Source organism: Euprymna scolopes, chromosome 34 (assembly GCF_053919585.1).
Source record: "Euprymna scolopes isolate OS-2025 chromosome 34, ASM5391958v1, whole genome shotgun sequence".
Lineage (NCBI taxonomy): Eukaryota > Metazoa > Mollusca > Cephalopoda > Sepiida > Sepiolidae > Euprymna > Euprymna scolopes.
Window position 1 is genome coordinate 19041060 of NC_136515.1, and position 27500 is coordinate 19068559.

Consider the following 27500-nt stretch of genomic DNA (forward strand, 5'->3'; position numbering starts at 1 on the left):
ACTTAGTCAATGATAACTATATATCGAAACATTGTCATGCCAGTGTATCAAAGCATGTATATCCTGTATAAATTAATATTAAAATAAATAGCTCTATCTTACAATTTTACCTAACTTCTAGCTTTAAAATGACATCCCTTGTCATTTTTCTCAGACAATAAAAGTATATGTCTGTTCTACAAAAACACAATAAATTCATCCTTTCAGATAGGTTACCCGCCGCTGCCCGGACATCCAATAATGCTTAACAGTTAATACCAGCATAGTTGCCCGGCCTTACTCAGTGTTTTGGGGGACTCATACATTCTTAAACTGAACTAGTATATATATATATATATATATATATAGCCAGTAGAGTTTAGTTTCCTAGAAGTACATCCAATGAAACAACACGTGTCTACCAAAATAGTGCTCAATGAGTGAACAGAGCAGGTATATTAATTTTATTTATACAAACATTAATGGCTACATATGTGCATACATGTTTCTGTAATCACCCACGTTGGGGGATTACGTCTTCAGGCCAAGAACTACCTTCAAAAGCCTTTTGAAGGTAGTTCTTGGCCTGAAGACGTAATCCCCCAACGTGGGTGATTACAGAAACATGTATGCACATATGTAGCCATTAATGTTTGTATAAATAAAATTAATATATATATATATATATATATTATATATATTATATATTATATATATTATATTATATATATTATATATATATTATATATATATATTATATATATATTATATATATTATATATATATTATATATATATCATATATATATATTATATATATATTATATATATATATATATATATGCATATATGTATATATATATATAATATATATATATGAATGACAAAGTCTATTTTCCAAATTTCAAGATGCTGACCATCTTACCGTTTATTTCTTTAAGTACGTTGAAATTCACAATTCTTGACAGCAACTGTTTCGTAGTGCCAAACCTCCATGTAATTATTATGTCATCTTTTTAATTTATTCGGGCCTTAACTCATCAGAATAAAAAGAACTTAACAACTTTAAAAAAAAAAATAAAAAATAAAAAAAATAAAGAAATATCGGCATGATTACAAAATCCGAAAGTAGAAGAGAAGTTGCAATTATTTTTCGATTTGTTACTCCATGTCTGAATTTTAATGTACAGTCACCAACGTTAAATTCACGTATTAATAAATTCTATTCGTATTGATATACATTAACATAAAAATATATTTTATCTAATATTTTATTAATTTATTATTTATAATAAGCCTATATTTAATTTATTTACTTAGATAATATTGATAACTGCCAAATCTATAATGTATGTGTTTATGCATTTTTTTATACGAAACTAATTATCAAATTTGTATACATTAATAACCGTTGATTCATTAGATCTAAACTTCAAAAGTTGACATAATAATCACATGAATTATTCTGCGCCATTAAACAGGTGCTGTCAAGAATTGTGTATTTCGACGTACTTAAAGATATAAACGGTAAGATGGTCAATATCTTGAAATTTGAAATATAGACTTTTGTTATTTATTTATATATGCTCTGTAGTTTCATTGAGCTTCATAAATTAAAGGACTGGTATGAATAAAAAGTGAAATATAATTAAATATATTTCCCCGTGTAGTTGCCTGTCTAGCCGCACTGATGAGCTGTGATTCAGCGAAACAGTACTGTACGTGGATGACTATATATATGTGTGTGTGTGTGTGTGTGTGTGTGTGTGTGTGTGTGTGTGCGTGCGTGTGTGTGTGTCTTAGTGATGAGACGATTCCAATATTTTTCCCGATTCCGATACAATTATCGATTCTTTGCTAAAATCCCGATTCCGATACAATTACCGATTCTGATTCCTTAGAAATCTCTAAATATTTAACTATGGAGTTGTTATTTTCACCAATTTTTTTTTTTTTTCATTTTCACCCCAAACGAGGCACAGTGCCACTTAGATCTAGGGGGGGGGGCTATTATCAGCAACATAAATTGCAGGAATACTATGTAGGGAGTTGAGCAGCAAGATGCCTGTTCCACTTGAACTTCTGCATATCAGTACAGGTGGGGAAGCAGAAACCCAGAAGAGAATTATAAAGTCTAGCAGTTCTGGGAAAGAAACTATTAAAGTAGAAGGCTTTCTTACATCTAGGGATATCTACTGTGTAGGGGTGAGATTTTGCTGCCTGTTGGGTTTGATGGGAGTATTTACGCTGAGGGGGGATATAAAGGCTTGTAGTTCGTCAGAGCATCCAATACTAGTAAAACAGGCAGAGGGATGCCACATTTCGTTGATGAGACAGAGGTTGAAACCTGGATGACAGTTTAGGGCCTATCAGATTGGCGATTCTCTTTTGAACTCTATCCAGGACTGAGAGACCAGTAGCAAACGTACCAGCCCAAATGTGACAACAATACTCCATACATGGGCGAATAGCGGCCTTATAGAGATACAAGATACTTTCAGGCGTAAGTAACATTCTAGTACGGTAGAGAGAGACACCTTCTTCGCAGCAGCCTTGGCAATGCTCTCGATGTATCTGTTCCAACTCACGTTCCCTGTAAACGTTAAACCGAGGAGTTTGAAAGAAGTACTCCCAGGTAATGTATCTTTAGCCATAGCTATTTCTATTTGAGAAGGTTCCTTGTATTCATTGAAGGAAACAAGTGTTGGCAGTATTGAATGTTACCATCCATTTAATTCACGATTTCGTTACAGATTGGAGCTCTTCCTCTAGTGTTTCTGCCATTTCCTTAGATATGTGTTCATTTGTTTTTCCTCATTACCATAAAAATACCTGTTAAATATGTAGATGTGTTCTTAAATGTAAAAATACGTGTTAAATATGTAGATGTTTTCTTAAACGTAAAAATACATTTGTGGGGGGATAACCTGTCGATTTTAGTTTTATTGGTGTTTTAAAATCAATAAATATTCATTATTTTCTAATTGTTACTTATAATGGAAGATAAAGGAATCGTTTTGGGGATCGAGAATATTGGCACAAATTTTTCCAATTCCCATATCGATTCCGACTCCAATTAATCGTTTCAACATATATATATATATATATATATATATATATATATATATATATATATATATATATATATATATGTCCATCCACATACAGTACTGCTTCGCTGCTTCACAGCTCATCAGTGTGGCTAAACAGACAACTGCCTCAAGCCAGGATCGAAACCCGACCGCCCAAATGACAGTCACGGCTTCTCATCGTTTACATACTACCGTACTAGAATGTTACTTATGCCTGAAAGTATCCTGTACCTCTATAAGGCTACATAAGCAGTAGTTTGTTGCTACACAGTCATGAGCATGTTTCGGTCTACTAGTATTTACTAACTAACTAGAGATCTCATCAATATTTATATTACCCACACAGCAAGGAATTAGAATAAACTAAAAGGAGGACTTAGTATTTCAGTCATTCAACAATCTTTTCAAATATATAAAAATACTGATAATCTATATATAATCATAATACGCTAAGGTAATTTCATGTTCGTACGACGTTATCACCTTCCACCCTCTTTTTTTTAAGATGGGATCTTGAAATATCAAATACGCATGTCTGATGTTTCGGTCTACTAGTATTTACTAACTAGAGATCTCATCAGGCAACAACCCTTATTTTCGAAAACGGAATTCCGTTTTTCGAAAATAAGGATTGTTGCCTGATGAAGTCTCTAGTTAGTATATACTAGTAGACGGAAACATGCTCATGACTGTGTAGCAACAAACTACATCTTATGTAAAGACAAATGTAACCTGCTCTACTTCTGTATTGAGCACTCTTGTATGAACTTCGTTATATTTCACTGGTTACCCTACCTTTGGAAAATAGCAACCTCAAATATATATATATATATATATATATATAAATGAAGTAGTTATATATATATATATATATATATATATAATCATAATTTAGTAATTTAAATTTTATGATGTAAAACGGTTAAATTTCAAATCTAGAATTTTTATTACATGCAACAAAAAGAATACATTTCAATAAGTATATTTCCTTAACCTATAGGTTTTCGATGTCTACCCATCTCCCCAGAGGAGAAAATATTAGCAAATATTATAAATGGTTTATACCCACTTTGCTAAATGAATAAACATAGAAAATCATAATTAAAAGTTTGTAAAGTTTTTAAATCATAGAGTAAGGTAAATTATATATTGGTTCAGAATAAAAAGGATATTGAATTTCATATCAAAATTGAATGGTAAATACTGAAGTGAGAGTTTTTGGTAACATGGATGTAAAAGGATCCAATGCGTATCGTAAATCTTCCAAGGCGCAAAGTAACAATCCGAAGTAGGCATGATTCCTTGGTATCTCCTTTGGTTCGATGCGACTGATATAATAAAATATTTACCGAATATCTCATCGAACCAACTACTATACATAAAAATATTAGTAAAACAACTGTACGCATGTATACTTACTAAAGCAGAAAGTTTTATTAGAGAAGCATTAAAATGTGTCTGTTCTTGGTGAAGCAGAATATTATAAAAGTGTCCTTTATTTTATCCTTTAGTCCTCACATTCCGCAAGCGATGTTTCTGGCAAAGAGGGAAAAATTGCTGTTTTCTGGGTCAGAATATATTCCATCTAACACTTATCATTGGCAACATTTTGACCTTGAAGTACTATTTTTAGCTCTTTACATCAAGTGGCTTCATGCCTTGTCTAGGGCGATTTCCATATATATATATATATAATGATATTTATGCCTTATATAAATCTTAATTGCAACTATATTTCTCATGTTTAGCGTTGGCCGAGTAGTTTGTTCCTTGCTAATGGAGTCAGAGATGGCTTTGTGGCCGTGTTTGAATCTCCCGATCAGCAGTAATCGTGACACCCTGCACTGATGATTCCCGAAACAATGAAACCCTAGTGTCTGTAAGCATTAAAGATAATTATAGTAATATATATATATATATATATATATATATATATATATATATATATATATAGTAGAACTCCAGGATACAACGGCCCTAGGATACGGTTTTCTCAGGTTATGGTGTAGAATACAATGCTTTTCTGGACCCTGGTTACGGTATTTGCCCTGCCTTGCGGTGTTATATATATATATATATATATATTAGCGGGGTGTACCCGGCGTTGCCCGGGTATTTGTAGGTGTGTGTGTGTTTTTTTTTGGGGGGGGAGGGTAAATCAAAATAAAAAGGAAACTTAACGATAGCGATTTAAAAAAAAAAGATGAGGGGTTGGTGGCATGTGGGTTCGAACCCGGAGCCTTGAGGCCTATAGACTGAGCCTGAACACCTGCACTACGGCGACAATGGCAATGTAAGAGCAATTAAAGTGAGTCAAGTCAAGGAGGTTTGATTGACAGGTGGCCGCTTTAATGAGGTCTTCGCGGGTGCGTTACGATGATGAGGCAGTTTTTTGGCGTTTGCTTACTTTGTTTCACTGCGGGACCGTTTTTTTTTTCATTTACTGCGGGGCAGTTTGGGCTTCCCCAAGATGATGGGAGGGGATGACCAGCTCCCTATTAAAAGTAGATTGTCCAAATGGAATAGAAAAAACCGTATTGATGAAAGCTGATTGCTTTTGGACGTTCCCGGCGATCGCGCCGGGAAGGATGCAACAACCTTCGTATTAGTTTCACTTTTATTATATGAAAAAGGCGAATCTACACGCACCGATCAAAAAATGTTGAATATTTAGCTTTTGAAAGTCGGGCAAATTAAATATACACGCGATCCCCGTTCATGACTCGTAGATATTATGATTTTGACGTGATATAAAAAGTTTTTAAAATGAGCAACGGCCTCAAGAAGCTGCCGGAAAAAAATCCTTTTGCAGACATACACAAAAAGCGAACATACATACAAACACACATTTTTGCTTTTATATATATATAGATATATATATGTGTGTGTATGTGTGTGTGTATATATATATATATATATATATATATATATATATATATATATATATATATATATATATTGTACATAATGTTAATCTCAAGATAATTTTCTCATATCTAAACCATTTAGTGATCCAAATACGAAAACACATACAAAGATAGCATCTAATATTTTCGTATAAAACTGATAAACGTTTAATAATCACCGAAAATATGAAATTAATTAAACTTGTACAATAAAGAATATAGAAAGGAAGACATTAAGGAATTCTTTATCTTCTAAATGCGACATAAATCTTTCTCTTTAATTCTTTCATATTAATTGATAATAGCAGAGCCAGTACAAATTCCGCGGGATGAAAAATATATTTCATCAGCAAATATGTTTTGATAAAGCTGATATTTTTTTCTCGGATAACACAAAAACATTAGTTTTAGGAACAGAAAAACCAATAACACGCAGTAAATATGAGTTTATTAACATTTTTATGAAAATAATGTCCATTGTATTTTAAATATAGAACTGAATGATACTTCAATAAACTTATAATGACTGATAAATACCCAGAAAATAATATTATGCTAAATAGTTCAATACAAATAATAAAATCACATTGTAAAAGACAATCTTTCATTTACTCCTTTAGTCCAGCACCTCTTCGCAGACAGTGTTTTGTTGGGGTTTTTCTCTCCTTTTTTTTTTTTGTCGAATGTTCCCTTTTTTTACGCAATGTTTCATTGACTTCTTTCTTCAGTGAAGAACCACGGCAAGTCGAAATTGCTAAAAGTTCCTTTTTCACATATCCTCTCCATAGTAAGAATGGCGAATGCCACTGACATTTAATAAGTAATACATTGGGAAAAAAATGTTAAGCTATATCTACCCCAGATTTGAATACGATAATAAATGCGTCATTTTAAAGGTAGGTGTTAAAGTGGAAAGAAAGTAAAAATTTGCCCGATTTTTACAGAAATAATTAATCCTGAAAATATATATATTTTTTTTTTTTTAGATGTAATCTCTATCTTTACTCTTATATAAAAGTCAATTTGTGGGGGGGGGGGAGTTCCTTCCTCATTAGGTTCCGAAACGGCTGAGCCAATCTTTTGCAAATTTCGCACAAATATTCATTTATGTTTCTGGCAGAGTTCTTAGATATGTTTTGTGCAGAAATTCATCCTATAAGTATCGAAAATCGAAAAAATCTAATTTTAAAAATAGTTTTTCTCTCTTATAGATAAAAAAAAGTAATTTTTACAGGGGAATATTTTACGTTACACTGGCAAGGGAGATAATAAAATTTCAGCAAATCATTTCTTCTTAAAAAAAAATATATTTATTATAATTTGGAGATATAGCTTAGTGATAGAGCACTCGACTACATGATTCCCTGTTCAAGCCCGGTGGTATCTCACCATTTTATTTTTATTTTTTCTTACTAACGATTCCAATTTATGATATAAAAAAAAGGGGGACTATTTAAAATCGCCGCAAATCATGTCCTTGTTTGTATATTTCAAAACTAAACATTAATCAGAACTGACTTTTCCAGGGCATCCATCGTCAAGCCCAAATATCAGCTGACATGATATTGTAAACAAACACAGACGGAATTTAATGAACGACATTATCATTATTATTTTTTATTCATTTATTTATTTAATATTTATTTGTTTTTATTTATTTATTTATTTATTTTTATTTTTTTTTTTCAACTTAGTCCACCGGGCAAATTATTCCTCGTTATATACAATATTCAATAGAGGATTGATATAGTAGAACTCCGGGATACGGTGGCCCTAGGATACGGTTGTTTCAAGATACGATGTGGAATATGATGTTTTTCCGGTCCCTGGTTACGTTATTTGCCTCTGTCTAATAGTGTTATTTATGAGGTCATTTGACTATAGACATGTTCATTATATAATATATAATATTTTGTTACTAATTTTTAATGCCGCATCCCGGGGTTCTACTGTAATATACACGCAATCTGCATAAATTAAAATATCATGTTTAAGCGTATTGTACGACCGTGCAACGCCAGGCTGCCAGCCTGTAAATGAACTAAAATGTTTTAAATAGTGATTGAACTACAGTAGAACCCCGGGGTATGGCAGCCCTGGGATTTTTTTTTTTTTTTTTTGTACATAGGCGTCACCACTTATCAAGGCCGATCGGCCACTCAAGGATAAGGGTTAAAGAGTGTACAGTAGTCAAAAGGACAATATAGTAATCGATAGTAATGGAAGTTCGGTAAATTTGTTAACTTCAGTGGAACGGCTCATCAGAAACTTGTTCACGTTGGACTTGAAGACAACCATATTATAGACAGCTGGAAAGCAGGAAAACGGAAGACAATTCCACAGGCGTGCAGTTCTAAGAAAGAAGCTTTGATCATGGAATCTATGTTTAGGTTTAGGCACAGATAAAGAGTGGGGAAAATTATTGATAATGTTTTCAGCTAGTCTAGTGTTTCTTGTGAAAGTTTGGCGAGGGGGGACCATAGATTGAAGCTCAGTCGAACACTTTCCATGAAAATAACGATAAAGCAGAGACAAACTCGCAACATCTCTTCTGTGAGATAGAGGTTGCAGCGAAGAGAAAAGGACATCTCCCACCAGGCCACGAAGTCTATTTTGAACCCTATCAAGGCAGGACAAGTCTTTTCTAGCAGCTCCTGCCCAGGTTTTTTCAGGTTACGATGTGGAATACGATGTTTTTCTGACCCCTGGTTACAGTATTTGTCCCTCCTTACGGTGTTATTTATAATGTTATTTGATTATTTACATGTGTATTATATATACTGTATTTTGTTACTAATTTTTTATGCCGTATCCTGGGGTTCTATCATAATACATACGCAATCGGCATTAATTAAAATATCATATTTAAACGTATTTTACAACCAAACCACGCCGGACGGCCATATTGGATACAATATAGTAATCAATAGAGGATGGTATTTATTTGCTCCCCCACCGAGCAAATTAGGCACAAGGCCGATTTTTAATGTGAGGAGTGAAGGGAGGGGGAAGGGAAAAAGGGGACCAGCTCCCGAGAGGTGGGAAATGGGAGCTGGTTAAAGGTCAGTCATGTGGGGTTGCCCCCACATCTGGTCTTTGCTAGTCATAGCTTGCAGCATCTGCCGGAACAGATACTACACTTTGATCCCGGCCCTATAGTAATCAATAGAGGATTCGTTCTATAATACACACACACACACACACAATCTGTATGAATTAAAATAACGTGTTTAAGCGTATTCTACGATAGGGCAACGCCGGGCTGCTAACTCGTAAATAAACTAAAATGGTTGACCGTAACATCGTCTTGTAATCTGGGACTACATACATTAGGAAAAATGGACGAAGCATTGCAAATAATTACAACCATGAAAAGTTCAAAGTCTTCCAGGCAACGGCTGTTGCATAATAGTGACAGCTGACAATAATGATCTTTTTAAGACTTTTTTTTTTTTTTAGAGAAGAGCGGAGAAAATTGACATTTTGCTTGTTTATTAGAAAAAAAAAGGGGAAAGAAATCTAAACTAAAAAAAGAATGAGCAACAAAGTGCCAATTGGGTGGAGTTGTCTTCGAGATTTAAAAAAAAAAGATACTTTTAGCATGTTTTAAGATTTGACCCCTTTCAGGTTCCATTAGAAAAGTCTAAAAATAAAAATGGGTGTTTCGTCAAATTTTATTTTGTTATTTTTTACACGTCACAGCAGGGCAGTACTTTTTAACATGTTTTGGTAATTGTTAAAATCGACGGTGTAAGCAGAATGCAACAAAAATAAACTTGCTTGTAGGCGATAAAAAAATGTTGATGTTTTTTATACATTATTAAGTGGAGTACCATTTCCAGTTAAAATCTATTTAGTGTTACGCATGTAATCGGAAGAGAAACAGATATCAAATGTAGTAGTAGTAGTAGTAGTAGTAGTAGTAGTAAAATTTTAGTATTTTTGATTCCTGCTAATTGTCATAGAAATAAAAGTCTGCTATTTTTAGATGCTTGTAAAAAAAACTTATCGGTAAAAATAAATTTACAGAAAAAATATTTTGGTGTGAAGGGATCATTTTGGCATATAAATTTAACGTAAATGATCACCAACGTCTTGTTAACTAGGTAGTTATAATCACCTACTTTGGGTTAACCAGGTAGTTATAATCACCTACTTTGGGGTAAAAAGGTAATAATGATCTCCCACTTTGGGATAACCGAGTAGTTATAATCACCCACTTTGGAGTAACCAGATAATAATCATCACCCACTTCGAGGTAACCAGGTAATAATGATCACCCACTTTGGGGTAATCAGGTAATAATAATAACCAACTTGTTAACCAGATATTTTGGGGTAGCCAGTTAGTAATGGTCACCTACTTTAAAACCAGATATTGATTTTTATAGTGAATTAGATATCTTATCTTGACATATTTTTAGAATATCGTCTTTATAGAGATTCAATTTTATAAACAAAAAATCAATCATAGCTCACAAAAAGATTTAAATTATGTTTGTTTACATAATTTAAATTTTTTTTTTGAGCCATGATTGATTTTTTGTTTATAAAATTCTTCATGGCAAACAACTTTGATGACGTTTAAATGGTGCGAGACACACCAGCGTGGCATGATAAACCAATCGAAAATTTATATTAATGGGCAGAAAAAAAAAACGTGAATTTCTTATAAAGGTTCATCAAAGCTTGTTCGGTGTTTCATGTTATTATTAGTGATGGGATGATTCTAATATTTTCCCCAATTTCAATATAATTCCCGATTCCGATTCTTTATAAATCTTTAAATATTTATCTATGAAATTGTTATTTTTTTTAATGATTCCTGTGAAAACAAATGTTAAATGTGCAGATATTTTCTCAGATGTAAAAACACACTTGTTAGCGGATGGAGAGAGGGGGGCAGGGGGCGCAGAAGGGGGGGTTGTCTATAGATTTTAGTTTTACTGAAGGTTTAAAATCAATAAATATTTATTGATTTTATCATTACTATCAGCAGTGGAAGGTTTTGTTTTAAACAAAATCAAATTTTTTTAAAAAAAAGATAATTATAAGAATCGTTTTTGGCATCGGAAAATATGCACAAATTTTTCGGATTCCGATATAAATTCCAATTTACCAAAATGGTCCGAATTTTTTTCGATTCTCGATTCCAATTCCTATTAATCGTCCCAACACTAATTGCTATAAAATTTTAAATTTAACACAGAATCATTGCTTTTAAAGTCAATTGACTTTAAAAGCAATGATTCTGTGTTAAATTTAAAATTTTAACTTGATATGTTTTTAGAATATTTTCTTTTCGAATTTTAGGACAGACAGAAGCTAAAAAAATTTTTTTTTCGGGGTTTTTATTTATTTTATTTTAGTTCATTTTAGTAAATTTAACACAGAATCATTGCTTTTAAAGTCAATTGACTTTAAAAGCAATGATTCTGTGTTAAATTTAAAATTTTAACTTGATATGTTTTTAGAATATTTTCTTTTCGAATTTTAGGACAGACAGAAGCTAAAAAAATTTTTTTTTCCGGGTTTTTATTTATTTTATTTTAGTTCATTTTAGTAAATTTAACACAGAATCATTGCTTTTAAAGTCAATTGACTTTAAAAGCAATGATTCTGTGTTAAATTTAAAATTTTAACTTGATATGTTTTTAGAATATTTTCTTTTCGAATTTTAGGACAGACAGAAGCTAAAAAAATTTTTTTTTTTCGGGTTTTTATTTATTTTGTTTTTATTTTATTTTATTTTATTTTATTTCTTTTTTTTTTACAATGATCGATTTTTTATAAAATTATTCTCGGTAGACAAAGTGAATGACCTTTAAAATATGAGAGATACACAATCGTGGTGTGATGCACTAGGTGTATCAGAATTTGGGGGGAATTTTTGACACCCCCTAACACGAAACTGCGGATAAAATATAAAAAACTCGTAATTTCTCTTTTAAAAGTGGGTTGTTTATTTTCTTCGTGAATTATACTTCCAAAATAGACAATTAAACTCGTATAAAATGTAATAAAAATATTATTTTTTATTTTTAAAAAAACAGTAATGAAATCAATTGAATTTTACGAGTTAAGTATTTTTCAATTTTTAAACTTTAAAAATCTATCAAAATTTTTCTATTAATTCAATTTTTACGATATTTTCAGGGTCAGTGTGAAATTTTATGCTATTTCCAATAAACCGAATATAATATTTTAGACAAACGTTTTTTTTTTAATTCACGCGCCCCCCCCCATTTTGAAATGTCTATTAAAAAGTAAATAATTAATTTACTCACAAAAGTTTTATATATCACAAATTGAAGATAAAAGATCAATATATTCAAATTTAAAAAAAAAAAGAAGTGTTTTTTAGAAATTTACCTGTAAAGTCCGAAGTTTAAAACCTTTTTTTTTTAAACACGTTGTTTTTTTGTTTTTTGTTTTTTTTTTTAAATGAAACCTTGGTCCTTGCTCCTTTAACTGAAAAAAAAAATTAGGGTTTGAATTACATTTTTCAAGTAGTTATAAGCTTGGAAACACAGGGGGTCGAATTATTCAATATTTTTTTCACGCATTCGTAAGATCAGTTTCTGACACACCTAGTGACACACTAGGGTACATCTTGAATATCTTACTTGTTATTTATATCCTTCGGACTACTAGATTTAGGTGATTATATCCAAACAAACAAATTGTGCGGATTCGAGACAGGAAGATTCCTGAGTTCGATAAGACACACCTGAAGAAGATTAGAGCTAAATCGACCGAAATGTTATGAAAATAACACTCAAGATGAGAACAGTAGTGTGAAAAATCCAAATAATACGAATAATCAGTCCTCATCTAAAAAATTCAGAAGCAAAATCTTACTGCTTGTATATATGGACAATTAAGATAGAACAAGTGAAGCATGCATGGTCCCCTGTGAATGCACAGTGAACGAGGCATAAAAAAATGATTAGTCATTTACATTTGCCTCCTTCTTCTACCATTTAACCTCAAAAGTCCCCAGGGGACATCAAATCTTGGTGAAAATGAACAAACGGTGCAGTTTTAGGCCTTAACATATGTAAATTTAAGCCAAAAAATGTCCCCAAGGCCTTAACATATTTAAATTTGAGTTCAGCACCATGCAAAATTGTTAAATAGACATACACAGGAAATTTTGGACAAATATAGTAAAATAGTCCCAAAAATGGAGTGTTTTTATTATTCCTAAAACAGCCCCTGGGGCACACCCAAAAGTTATCACGAAGTATAGACAAACAAAATTATAAAGAAATCAGTTAGTTGCAACTTTTTAGAAAGTTTTATAAAAATCCAAGGCATCCATTTTATTTTAATAAGCACAAAAGTGTCAATTTTAGCCATTTTAACCTGAAGGGCAATCAGAGTTTTCCCGGAAAATCCGAAAAACAACCAGAGTTTTCCCGGAAAATCCGTCAGTTAGTTTTTTACTCATATTATGTTTAATGTTTGTGCAAAATTTCAAAACATTCTAAGGTGTAGTTAATGAAAAAAGTGCGACCAGACAAACAGACAAACAGACAAACAGACAAGGGTGAATTTACAGGTCCACACTCCTTTTGTCGGGGGACCAAAAATATTTCTTCTGTAAACATTTATGAAAATTCTAGTTTTAAAATACTGTTGTAAAACCTGTTCGTTGTTTCTTTCAGACCAGATAGTGTTTTACCCGCTTTAAGAACTTGACAGTTTTTTTTTTTTAGAATATTTTCTTACAAAGTCGAATTTTGGACAGACAGAATTTGAAATCTTTTTTATAGCTATGATAGTTTTTATTTATTATTTTTTTTTTAAATAAAATTTTTCCTAATAGACAACTTGAATAATCTTTAAATGTGTTAAACACGTCATTGTGGTATAAAATACTAGAGAAACTTACTTGCTTGCATATGTGAACAATGAAAATAGAAAATATTTCTTCTATAAACGTTAATAAAAATTTCAGTTTTCCAAAATTGGTGTAAAACCTGTTCGTTGTTTAATGTTGTGATTTTCATCTCGTATTACTCACTCGTTGTTCTTTGCCAACTGACATTATGGAGTTTATAGCATTTTGAGGGGAGGGACAGGGGGTAAATTTTAGATTGTAGATTTTCATTCCGTTGAGCCTGCAAATTTCTTCAAGCATTGGCAGGGGTTAGATCTCTTAACTTGCAATTCCAGGGCCGCACCTGTCTGGCCATCCCAAACGAGAAAAACGGCTCCCACGCTGAACTTCAGCAGCTGGCCACCCTCACAAAACAGTTGTCGAAGGAATTTAGCGAGTTTAAGCGGCTGCAACAGCTCTACGAGGCCGTCATGCTGAAGGCCGAATTTACAAAGCTCTTGGACGAGCTGAAAATTCTCAGCGTTACTAGCACCATGCCCGAGGAGAACGACAACGTTACGGGCGGCGTCAACTCTGACCATCTTCAGTATCAGCTGTCAGCACACGTTTCATCTTCCTCCACGGCTACTATGGGAGTCGATGACTACGATCACCACGAGCGGAATGACACTCAAGACGGCAATGACGACGTCTGCTCGACTCTCGGCAAGCAGACCTTTAACACAGCAAAGTTAACGCCAGCTTCGGTATCTGTGCAGCCTCTGGGCGGTCAACGCATCCATTTACATCAATTATGATTAAAGTATGGGCAGGTAATAATATAAAAAAAAAACTACTCTATTTAGAATAGAATATTCTTTTAGACTTCTTGAAGAACTTTATTTTTTTTTTTTTAAATCATGAAAAGAAAGTCGTATTTCTTTCTAACTTCCATTTTTGAAAATGGAAATGAAAGCTGTCAGACGATTCCAATTTGTCGTGCAATCAAAAAAGAGAAAACATGCCTTTTCTTTACAACCAGTGACTTTTGTTTTTCTTTTTTCTTTTTCATCGTGCGCTCAACTGAGCTTTAATTTACAACTCCCACTCCCCCCTGTAAAACATTCACAACAAACACTCAACTAACTGCAACCACTGTCAACAATTTCCCCTCCTCTCTCTCTCTCTCTCTCTCTCTCTCTCTCTCTCTCTCTCTCTCTCTCTCTCTCTATCTATCTATCTTTCTGTTTAAAACTAAACGAAAATTTCATGAGAAAAGTTTCTTTCCTTGAACTACCCGCCTGTGGAACACAATATTGCGGGGGTAGCTTCCCACTAACTATATGTTATAGAATATTCTTTTAGACTTCTTGAAGAACTTTATTTTTTTTTTTTTAAATCATGAAAAGAAAGTCGTATTTCTTTCTAACTTCCATTTTTGAAAATGGAAATGAAAGCTGTCAGACGATTCCAATTTGTCGTGCAATCAAAAAAGAGTCGTTTTCAAATTCGCTGTAAATAAGTTTGATGAACCATACTCTTAAATAATCAAATTCGATCCACATAATAAAAGAGTTTCCTTATTCCATGGAGTTTCAAAAATTAAACGTTTTTCTTTAGTAGAAAATAACTACAGAAATAAAAGTGGAGAATTTTTATAGAATTAATAATTAGCAGAATTATTAGAAAGACAATTCTCCAAATCATAATAATAATCCAAAATATAGTAATGATTTCAAAAATTATAAAAAAATATGACTTGGGTAACACTCACTAGAATTGAAACTGGAACGTTTAGCACGCCAGCCTTAGCCGTTATTTATCTCTTCAACGTCAACACCATCTGAGTTACGGACAGATGAATAGGAAATCTTAAAAATTAAGCAACATTGAGCTATGAATGTTTAATTTTGCGCATGTGCAAAAGTAACAGCAGGAGTAATGTTTTATTCGACTTACCCTGCCAAGGTCAACTGTTTTGTTTTTAATTTTGATCCTTTAGCAGCAATTTTTGCCAAATCGAAATTTTGCTACAGGTCCTAATATCTGATATATATTTGATGCTTTGCCAGGGCTATCAAGGGTATTTTTTAATGTGACGCCATCACTAGATGGGGTGCCTACCACGGCTTAAGAGAGTCCCATCCACCCTCGAGAGAAGGATAGACCGCACCAGTTTCTTAACCTGGTATTTTACCTCACGGTACATACAGCGCCTCGCCTTCCCAAACGGTCACCCATCTGGTTCTGGCCAGGCTTCATGTTGCCTAACTTCGGCGATCTAGCAAGGAACGGTGTGTCAAGGTGATTGTGCCACTACTCTAGGTTATTGTTATCTCAAATTAAATATTCAATCATTTGAACAGCAAAGCATTTAAAAAGAAAAAACACCATTATTTATTTTTTTAAGTAAATAAATAAAAGTCACTGGTTATTATGAAGTCATCCATTTTTTTTTTTTTCATGACAAATGTTTGGTTATTCTGACATTTTCATATAATAACAATAATTATTTACGACAGTTATTCAATTTTTCTTCAAATCCTGGATACAGATGTATCAGGAAAAAAAAAAAAAACAACTAAAGTTGCTTTTGGTCTCAGCAAGAAAAGCCGTCTGGCTGAAAAATTTATTTATTCCAAATTTATTCAAGTAAAAATTGTTCAAAATATTTTTTATCATCCAAAAAATTTTTTCTTCTCTCATTTCTTTCTCATCTGTTTGTTCTTTTGGGGGGTTCTTATTTAGAATTCAACCTAATGAAAAATACAAAAAATACAGAAAAAATCTTTACGGTGTACGTACCTGTCACAAAACGAAAATATCATATTCCAAAATCACATAAATTGATCAAGTAGTTATTTATTGGATTATTGATACGATTCAGTAACTGAAACATGTGTAACGAAGCAGATAAAACGGTAATAAAAAATATATATTTGCTCTGCAATAGTGTTGAGCAGCACTTTCTTTGGGGTTTTACTAATTTCCATTTTTGCTATATATATATATATATATATATATATATATATATATATATATATATATATATATATATATATATATATATATATTATATTATATAACCGACATTTTTACGATATTTAGCGATTAATAGTAAGTAGTAGTAATTGTAAATCGCAGCTATTACAAAGCTGATTTTGATCTCAATAGTTTGAATTGAGTTGTCTTCCTTTATTAATTAATGATGGCGGACAGAAATACACTATCCTTGTTTTCTCATAAAATTCAATCAATTTACATGATTTTTTTAATATTAAACTTTCGGGTAGGTACAGCAAAAAGATTTTCTGCAATTTTTGCTTTTTAATTAGGTTGAATTCTGGACGAGAACCATTTTTTTTTTTTTTTTGCAATTTGTTTTTGCTTTTTCTTTTTTCGCATTGATGACTTATTTTTCTATGTCTTCTAACAGAATATAATTCTAAGGTAGAAGTCTAGAATAGTTAACTGTCGAGAAATCGTAAATTAAAAAAAAAAACAAATAATGTATAGTAAACGCATTAGAACAAAATTTTCTACCGACCTGTATAGTTTAAATATGCAGAAAACATAGAAACTTTTTTTTTTTCAAAATTTTATTTCGATGAATCGACACCCAAAAATCAATAAGATGATAGATTAACTTCACTAAACTTAAACGATTATGTATGGTTTTATTTTGAGGGGTCGCTTGCCACTCGGATTTAGGGTTAGTGATTTTTTTTTCTTACATTAATTTCTTAAATTACAATGGTTTGAAACGGACCTTCTGCCTTTTGCACCGATTGATAACATTTTTAATTTGTTCTAAAAAGTTTCCACATGTTTAAACTATACAGATCGGTGGAGAATTCAATTCTAATGCATTTGCTATAAATTATTTGTTGATTTTCTACTTGTTTTTTTTTTTTTCGTTTTTTTTTCACGAGTTTCTGATTATTTACTATTCTGCACTTTATCCTAATTCTAAGTCTCAAATAATTTTTATTAACTGCAATATTAATCCATCAAACTATTCTCAATAACAATTTAGGTTTCCTTTACATTTTGTTGATGTCTTTGTTTTTCAAGTGTGAATTTTTTAAATGTCAACCAAAATCTACCTCTCCCCTTTCACTGTTAAGATCCCTATATGCCAAAAATCTTTTTATCTAATAGTTTCTTCCCTCGCTAGACTTTGGAATTCTGAGATGGGTATATTTGCTGATGACACCACGCTTTGTAACAGGCACGAGGAGAAAACGAATGAACACATATCCAAGGCAATGGTGGAAAACCTAGAGGAAGACCTCCAGTCTGTAGCAGAATGGGGTCAAAAATGGATGGTAACGTTCAATGCTGCCAAGACTAAGCTCATTTCCTTTAATAATTACAAGAAACCTTTTCAACCATCAATAGCTAAAGATACATTACCTGAAAGTACTGTGTTCAAACTGCTCGGCTTAACGTTGGAACAAATACATCAAGAGCATTGCCAAGGCTGCTGCAAAGAAGGTGGGCTCTCTATACTATGCTAGAAAGTTACTTACGCCTGAAAGTATCCTGAACTTCTATAAGGCCACCATTCGCCCATGTATGGAGTATTGTTGCCACATTTGGGCTGCTGCATCTGCTACTAGTCTCTCACTCCTGGACAGGGTTCAGAAAAGAGTCGCTAACCTGATAGGTCATGAACTGTCATCTAAGTTTCAACCTTTCTCCCATCGACGAAATGTTGCATCCCTCTGCCTATTTTACAAGTATTTCAATGGTGGATGCTCCGACGAACTACAAGCTCTCGTACCTCCTCAACGTAATTTCCCTCCCAACAAACCCAACAAGCAGTAAAGTCAAAGCCTTCTTTGGAATTCCCTTCTGGGTTCCTGCTTCCCCAAATGTACTGACATGCAGAAGTTCAAGTGTAATGTCAACAAACATCTTGCTGCTCAACTCCCTACATAGAATCACTGCAACTTATGTTCCTGATAGTAACCCCCAGCATCAAAGGGGCACTGTGCTTTGTTTGGAGTGAAAATGTAATAAAAAAATTCTTTCCCTATTTCCCTGATTTTACTAACATGTTTAAATTTAAATGTAAGGCAAACAAACATCTCGTTACTTTAATCCCTATATAGTCCCCTATATACATGGTCCCAAATAGTGGTCCCTTACGTCCAAGTGGCAATATGTCTTGTTTGGAGTGAATAAAACTAAATCCATCCAACACGCCCGCAACCAAGATTGAACTCACTACATGAGTTTGCAGTGTAATTCAAATCTTGTCCGTAGCTCAATACTTGATGTTTAGCCAGGACTATCAAGAGTATTTTTTTTTTATCGTGACGCCATCACTAGATGGGTTGCCTACTACGGCTTAAGAGAGGCCCATCTACCCTCGAGAGAAGGATAGACCGCGCCAGTTTCTCAATTTGATATTTTACCTCGCAGTACATACAGCGCCTTGCCTTCCTAAATGGTCACCCATCTGGTACTGGCCAGGCACAACATTGCTTAATTTTGGTGATCTGGTGAGAACCGGTGTGTCAATGTGATTGTGGCATATAATAACACAAAAAAGAAAAACATATGAAGTAATATAGACATATACATGGTAGCTTCCTTCGATCTTGACAGACTCATGAATACCCACTGTAAGGGTGCGTGGAATTTTTGTCACAAAAGTTGCACAATCTCCAACCACACTTCTCCTGAGTCGACATTGTTAAATACCAGTGGCAAGTAGGGGTTCAGGACGACTGGAAACAAATGCCGAGATAAGCGGGGAGCACATACAGAACCTAGAATTCCCAAATCTAGTACTAACCAGGCTCAACATTGCTTAACTTCGGTGATCTGACGAGAACCGGTGTGTCAATGTGATTATGCCGTATATACAGGCAAAAGTTATAGCCCGTTGACTTAAAATGAGTGCTTAAAGTTTTCATTGAAAAAAAAAAATGTCATATTTTTCTACTATTAAAATGTTAACGGTTTTTTTTATTCACACTTGAAGACCAAAAAATACCAACAATTATTTCCAACATTTTTTTACCGTGATACTAAAATTGTATTTTCTTATTTTCAAAACAGAATGGAAAAAAAAACTAATAAAAGTTGATTTAATTTTATTTTTCTCCAATTATTAACACTAGTATATCAAAATGAATTTTGCATTGATTTCATTCTTTTTTTTTTATTGCTAATTTTTTTTTTTTTGTCTTTCATTTTTCTTATTTGCTTAAAAATTTATATTTCGTAATATTTTTTTAGATGGGGATTCATAATTCGCATTATTTAAATTATTCAGACTACTGTTCGCATCTTCAATGTTATTCTCACAACGTTTCAGCCGATGTAACCTCCGACCTTCTTCGGGTACTTCTTACCAAACTCTGTAATCTTTATGTTGAACTTGGTAATCTATCAAAGATCTATGGTGCAATGGATATAAGTGCTCATTGTAATAAGTTCTAAGTGACAGTTTTCTAGAGGTTTAATCTCTAATACAGGCAAGACTAAGAATACAATTACAAATTACTTGAAACTTCTATTCGATCATGGCTGATGGAAAAAGAACAGGCTACCTTCATGGAGTAAAAAAAAAAAAAAGAATTAAATTTGAATAAAATAAAATACGCATCAAGTGCGCTTGAAAGCCAAATCACAACGTAATATTAGGAAAATAAACAAATATTTTACTTGTTTGAAATTTATCACAAATATATTACAGAGGTATTCTCCATCTTCAGTATGTTGTTTTCTTTCTTTTTTTTTTTCTTCCTTGCCATGTTGTAAAGTTTGAGAAAGAAAAGTCTGTTTGTAAAGAGCCGCGTGTTGTATCTCAGTGGTTGTATTTTGAAATGTTTGAACTGTGCGTAGGCAACGCGAGAATAACGTCAATAATGGCAAGGAAGAAGAAAAAAAAAGAAACAAAACAACACACTGAAGATGGAGTATACCTCTGAAATATATTTGTTATAAATTTCACAATAAAATTTCAATTTTAAATTTCAAACAAGTAAAATATTTGTTTATTTTACAAATATTACGTTGTGATTTGGCTTTCAAGCGCACTTGATGTGTATTTTATTTCATTCAAATTTAAATAACGTTTCTATATGAACTCAAACCTTTGAAATTAAATTTTAAATTCTCTACAGATTCCCGAGTTTGACATAAAGATTCTTGAGTTCAACAAGAATACACCTGAAGAATGTCGGAGTTTACATCAGTCGAACGTTGTGAGAATAATTTTTCTAAGATAAGAACAGTAATCTGAACATTCCAAATAATACAAATTTCTTATAATTATTTATTATTTCTTGGTTTTTGTGAAATTATTAAAATTGCAAGTGACAAGAAAATTTTTTAAAAATTCCAAACAGATTTGGTCTATTTCTGCAATTAATTCTAGGGTAAAGACATGTAGTTTTGGGGAAGGAGATATTGTGTTCCCACAAACCCATCTATTATATTAATATAAAGCAAATGTTAGTGTATGTTTGTTTACACGTCCAGCTAAAAGTCAAAAACTAAGAAACAAAGAACCACAAAGAACCAAATTTTTTACCGGCGTTGTCTCGGATGAATAGCACCTAAACTTTAGAAAGAGAATGTGTCACTTGTGCACTAGTGTGAAAGTAAAACTTTTTTGGCTTTTATTTGGGACATTTGTAGAGTACATAGCAAGGTCAAACAAGCATACATCAAGAGCAGAAAACTCTATTTTGCGTTTATAAGTTTCTTATATTTATTTTAATTCAATAAATGTGTAGCTAAAACGTTCTCAATAACAAAAAATATATGCATTGAAAATTTCAGAATTTTGGCTTTGCTACAATTTTTTTTTTTTTTTTTGTAATCTCTAAATCTGTGTTTAAAAAAAAACATTTTGTGTTATTTTATTTCCTTAAATTTATTTTAAAAAAAAAAAAAAAAAAAATCATGCATTTATTGTTTTCAGATTTTTTTTATTCGGTCCTGAAATTGCATTTGTCTGCCCCTGCTATGCACTCTTCGAATGTCTCAACTGAAAACCAAAAAAGGTTGTTCTTTCATACTAGAGCACAATTACCAAAATAATTTATTCTTTGGGGGTCAACTGTGCCAGGTTTTATCGGGGTGGGGGTTATTTTATTGGAAAAAAAATGCTGACTCATTCCTATTATATAAAGGAAAACTGACAAGTGTCTCCCATTGATTACATAGAGATTTCAATTCGGAATTCTATATAGTTTCCCGAGATCAACAAGATGGACCTGGGTAAGGGCCTTATGGTCATTTCTCATACACGAAAAGAACTAAATCATTCTATATATGGTAGATGATTGGGTAGCTTGGTTTTCCATGTCATTTAAAAAGTCGTCAATGTTAATCTTCAATCTTAAAAATAAAACGTAATTGTATAGCACAGAAGTGCTTAGCAGAATCTAAAGCTACACAAACAAACCAAATTTATCTCCTACTTCTTGTAAAGCATCACGATCACAGGTGTTCTTCCTTCTTCAATAGTGCTAGTTAGCATTAGGTCATTCTGATTTGAAGTCAAATGAATCGATTACGTTAATCTAAAGACAGGTCTAGAAAGTTCAAAATACGTCTAACAAGGAAGAGAAATTAAACACATTTTTAAAGAAATCAAAAAAGAAGATAAGGTGCTTCTATATTATAATAACGAAAAAAACAACATTGAATTTCAAGCAAAAGAAATGGTACTTACATAATTGTCATGTCTCAAATAGTAACATATCCAAAAATTACAGCAAACGATAAGATGGAAAAATAATTATTAACGAAAAACAGTTTCCGATAAAGTTTAGATGAGGAATAAAAATTTGTCCGACATTTTTGAATTACGTTCATTGACGTAAGCAACAGAACTTAATTATCTCCCCTTTCTTTTTAGTAACCCTAACATAGCGATTTCGCTTCGTTTTACAAATTTCTTTTTTCTTTAATAATTATTTTTCCACCTTATCGTTTTTCATAATTTTTGGATATATTACCACTTGAGGCCTGATAATTACGTAGGTATTATCTGTTTCACTTGCAATTTAATATGTTTTCGTTATTATAATATAGAAACGCTAAAGATAATTATTAATTCAGTAATATCCTTTTTTATCTTTATGTAAATTGGGTGCTCTTTGAATATGTGATTTACCAAATGGTTTCTAATCCAATATGTGATCTACCAAAGTATTTACATTCGAGTATGTTATTTTCTGGTTGACTCTAACCCTAACTTTAACAACGGGTTATCTGGTGCAAACAAATCGGGCTGTCTGAAGATACTGGCTGTCCGATCTAGAATGTACCAAACATTGATGTTATTGTTCCCCCCAATCATGTTCTGAATCAAATCAAATAAAAAAAAAATAATAACAATTTTCCTCTACAAAACAAGCAAACCAAACATCATGAATAAATATTTGGAGATGAAAGAATTTGAAGCCTAAAAACTCATTTTCCAAAATTAATGGATTCGGCATTAAATAACACAAAAAAATGTTGATATGCCGTAAAACACAACAAACAAACCAAACACCATGAATAAATATTTGAAAATATAAATTACTTAAAGCATAAACCCTTTTCAAAAATTTCTAGATTCGACATTACATAAGCTGAAATGGGTTGATATGCCGTAAAACCAAACACCTAAATCAAACACTATGAATAAGCATTTAAAGGTTAAAGAAATTTTAAGCATAAAAACTGCATTCGGCATTAAATAACACAAAAAGGGTTGATATGCCGTAAAACAAAACAACCAAACCAAACAACGGATTACGTGTAAAAAACCTTGTAGATCAAATCATTCGATACGAGATCATATATTTGAAGGAGCACCGCAATTTTTTTAATCCAATTGATCCAACTCTTAGAATATTTTTTTATCTTAGAAAATTGTTTTTAGCTTCGTAGATGTTTCATTTATTTATTTATTATTATTATTTATTTTTTGTACTTATGCAGAATAAGAACCGCGTTTTCCAGACAGGTTACGTAAACAGACGAAAGGTGCCGAAGCGCTTAGCCAATGAAATCGCAGCAGCCAACAATTGGCAGACGATATCTTTTGTTTATTAAATTTTTTACGGCACCTTCTGTTTATTAAATTGTTAGGTGAAAGTACAGGATAGTTAAAAAGCACCCCTCCCCTATTTAGAATGGGGTTTTAAATAATAACGTTATTATTTCAGCACGGTCTGTAAACTGTAGAAATACTTTTTATTTATCATGTAAATTACCATACGATGCCTTTTTTTTTATTATATTTTTATAACTGTGTTTTTGTTGTTGTTTTTTTTTCGTGAATTTTTTTTACTGTTTGTTGGCATGTTAAACATTGACCATTGTTTTAGATTTTTAAAAAGTCGTTCAGCACCTTCCGACATTATACGCAACTGTCCAGAATATGTTGTTGATAAGGCGATCGCTATTCTGCATAAGTACTGTTCTTTTCTTTCTTGTTTTTTTTTTCTTCAGGGTTTAAAAATATTATTTTTAATTTCACTTGTTTCGTACTATTGTGTACGTGACGTCATGTCCACTCTTAGCTATCATTCACATTAGAAACGTTTTTATTTATTTATTTATTTCATTTTATCGTTTGGTTAAACTCTCACTGAAATCTCGTTGTTTCACACAATTTGTTGTTTTCTTTATTTTGATTTTTTTTTTTCGTATTTTTATGTTTCCATTATATTTGATGTATTTTTCATTTTTTTTTTCTTCTTCATTCCCTTTTTCTTTCAAAATCACACAAAAGAAATTATGCCATGCAAAAAAAAAAAAAAAAAAAAAAAAAAAAACATGTCTGCCTTTCTCCCCAATTCCGACAATCTTTTTTTATGTGGAAAAAAAAAATCTTTACACTCTGATAGCAGAAACGTATTTACCTACTGCATCCATTTTTCAAATTGAAATTGATTTCTAACAGTATATCATGTATTACATTGCTTTTTTGTTGATACTAATGTTTGTACGGATAATATCGTTAAATTAATTATTCGTTTAGTTCACAGGGCTGGGAATAAACAAGAAGTATTCAAAATGGTTACATCTTCTATCAAAAATAAAGCAAAAACTTATCTTTCGCCAATGTTCGTATGAATTACCATATTCATATAAAATAACTTTAGTATCGGAACCAAGGGAAATTAAATTATGCAAATTAATATTTACAGAAATTTTTTGTTCAAAAAAATTTTGTGTTCAGCCAAATAGACTTCAAAACATGCTTCGAAACCTAGTAGATAACACCCTTTTTGTTTCCTTGCGACTTCTTTCCCGCAGAAGAGACGTAGTGAGCCTGTCTCTACTCTACCGTTATTTTCATGGCAAGTGCTCGACTGAACTCCAATCTATGGTTCCTCCTTGCCAAACTTTCACAAAAAACACTCGACTAGCTACAACCACTATATACGACCCCCCACCACTCTCTAACTGTGCCTAAATCTAAACGCAGATTCTATGAAATAAGCTTCTTTACCAGAACTTCCCGCGTGTGGAACATTGTTCCACTGGCCTGCTTCCCAGTTGAATACAACATGGTAGCCTTCAAATCCAATGTAAACAAATTCTTGGAATAAAACAGACAAAAATTTATTTCCTTATTCCATGGAGTTTAAAACATTAGGCTTTTTTTTTTCTTCAGAGGATAATAACTAGCAAAATAAAAGTGCAAGATATTTTATAGTTACCACAGAAATTGAAAACTTTGAAAATTGTAATGTTCAGAAATGTGTAAAGTGTGGAAAAAAGTATACAAAGACATTGAAAACTAGAGAGATCCGTGGAAATTCCTCGAAAGGAGAAATATATTTAATAAACAAATATTTTTGACTAGCGGGATCTGTGAAAATTCCACAGGAGTTGCGATTTCAAAAAAAAATAAAAATAAAAATATATCCATATGACTTGGGTGCATTAGCTTGAATCGAAACCAGAATAAAAACTTACGAAATATATATGTATATATATATATATATATATATATATATATATATATATATATATATATATATATATATATATATATATATATAACTTCAGTTCCTTTAGCCATAATCGAAACCGAAACCAAAACTTATGAAGAATTCTTGATCAAATTATTTATTAAAAAAAAAATAGATTACTGGAGTGCCATCATTTATAACCGAAACCAAAACTTATGAAGAATTCTTGGTAAAATTATTTATGACAAGAAATGGAAGTACATAACAATTAAACGACCCGGATTTAAGCGTGACACAGGGAATAAAACACACACACTATCGTACTATTATATAGATAAAGCTAATATTTTTCTAGATAGCACAAAAAAATTAGTTCTTTAGAAAGAAAACCCAATAACCCGACAGCATATATGAGTTTATTCACATTTCTCTGAAAAATAGTGTCCATTGTATTTTACATATAAAACAGACACAAATGAGAGATATTTATAAGTACTAATAAGTACTCAGAAAGTTTGATACAAATGATAAACATAGTTTGATACAAATAATAAACATAGTTCGATACAAATAACAAACATAGTTCGATACAAATAATAAACATAGTTCGATACAAATAATAAACATAGTTTGATACAAATAATAAACATAGTTTGATACAAATAATAAACATAGTTCGATACAAATAATAAACATAGTTTGATACAAATAATAAACATAGTTCTATACAAATAATAAACATAGTTCGATACAAATAACAAACATAGTTCGATACAAATAATAAACATAGTTTGATACAAATAATAAATATAGTTTGATACAAATAATAAACATAGTTCGATACAAATAATAAACATAGTTCGATACAAATAACAAACATAGTTCGATACAAATAATAAACATAGTTCGATACAAATAATAAACATAGTTCGATACAAATAATAAAATCACATTTGTAAAAAAACGATCTTTAATTTACTTCTTCAGTCCAGCACCTCTTGGCAGACGGTGTTCTTTTTTGCCCTGTTTCTTTCGAATGTTCCCTTTTTTACGTAATTTTTTTGCTGACTTGAAAAACCGCTGCACAATAAAATTACGAGTTCCTTTCTTCCACCATTACAACAATGATCACATATTATTTCAATGATATTCGAAGACGAGGCTACATCAAAAGGAGATCACTCATATCTTTGTCCAGGGTTGCCGGATTGGTTGGTCATTTTAAAGCCAAATTTTGTGGATTTGGCTTTTTAAAAAAAAATTTTTTTAATTTAGCCTTTTTTTTAACTTAGCCTTTTTTAAAGACTACCTTTTTTAAAGCAGTTTGGCCTTTAAAAATTATATTTGGCCTTTTTTAATCACTTTAGCCTTCAAAAAATGGTCTTTTTTTAAATCGGTTTGGCCTTCCAAAATTATATTTAGCCTTTTTTTTAATCAGTTTGGCCTTCAAAAATTATATTTGGCTTTTTCTTTTAATCAGTTTAGCCTTCAAAAAACGGTATTTGGCCTTTTTGTAAGCATAACGGAAGGAACAAATAGGATACTAGATGATGTCCAGGAATCCAAATATGGTCGACCAGTAATAATCAGATAATAAAATCCAATCAATGAAATATACGAGGTGCCTTCAATAAGTTTCCAGATTTTTTCATATCGACACTTTTATTGATAGTACATACATGAAACTCTAATCTCCTTCAAAGTAATCTCCTCCGGCTGCAATGCACTTGTTGTACCATTCCAACAACTTCTGGA

General features: G+C 31.9%; 1 protein-coding gene across 11 annotated transcripts in view; it reads left to right on the forward strand.

The window, feature by feature from the left end:
* The window catches only part of LOC145259106 (protocadherin beta-11-like), a 1732684-nt gene that overhangs the window by 1607856 nt on the left and 97328 nt on the right, over positions 1–27500 (forward strand). For 3 of the 11 annotated variants that reach the window (XR_013864122.1, XR_013864121.1, XR_013864123.1), the window contains one exon: positions 14157–14633. The exons of the other annotated variants lie outside the window; for them this stretch is intronic. The gene's annotated coding sequence lies outside the window, so the exon portion shown is untranslated. The remainder of the gene's footprint in view (positions 1–14156; positions 14634–27500) is intronic. 11 annotated transcript variants of the gene reach the window in all.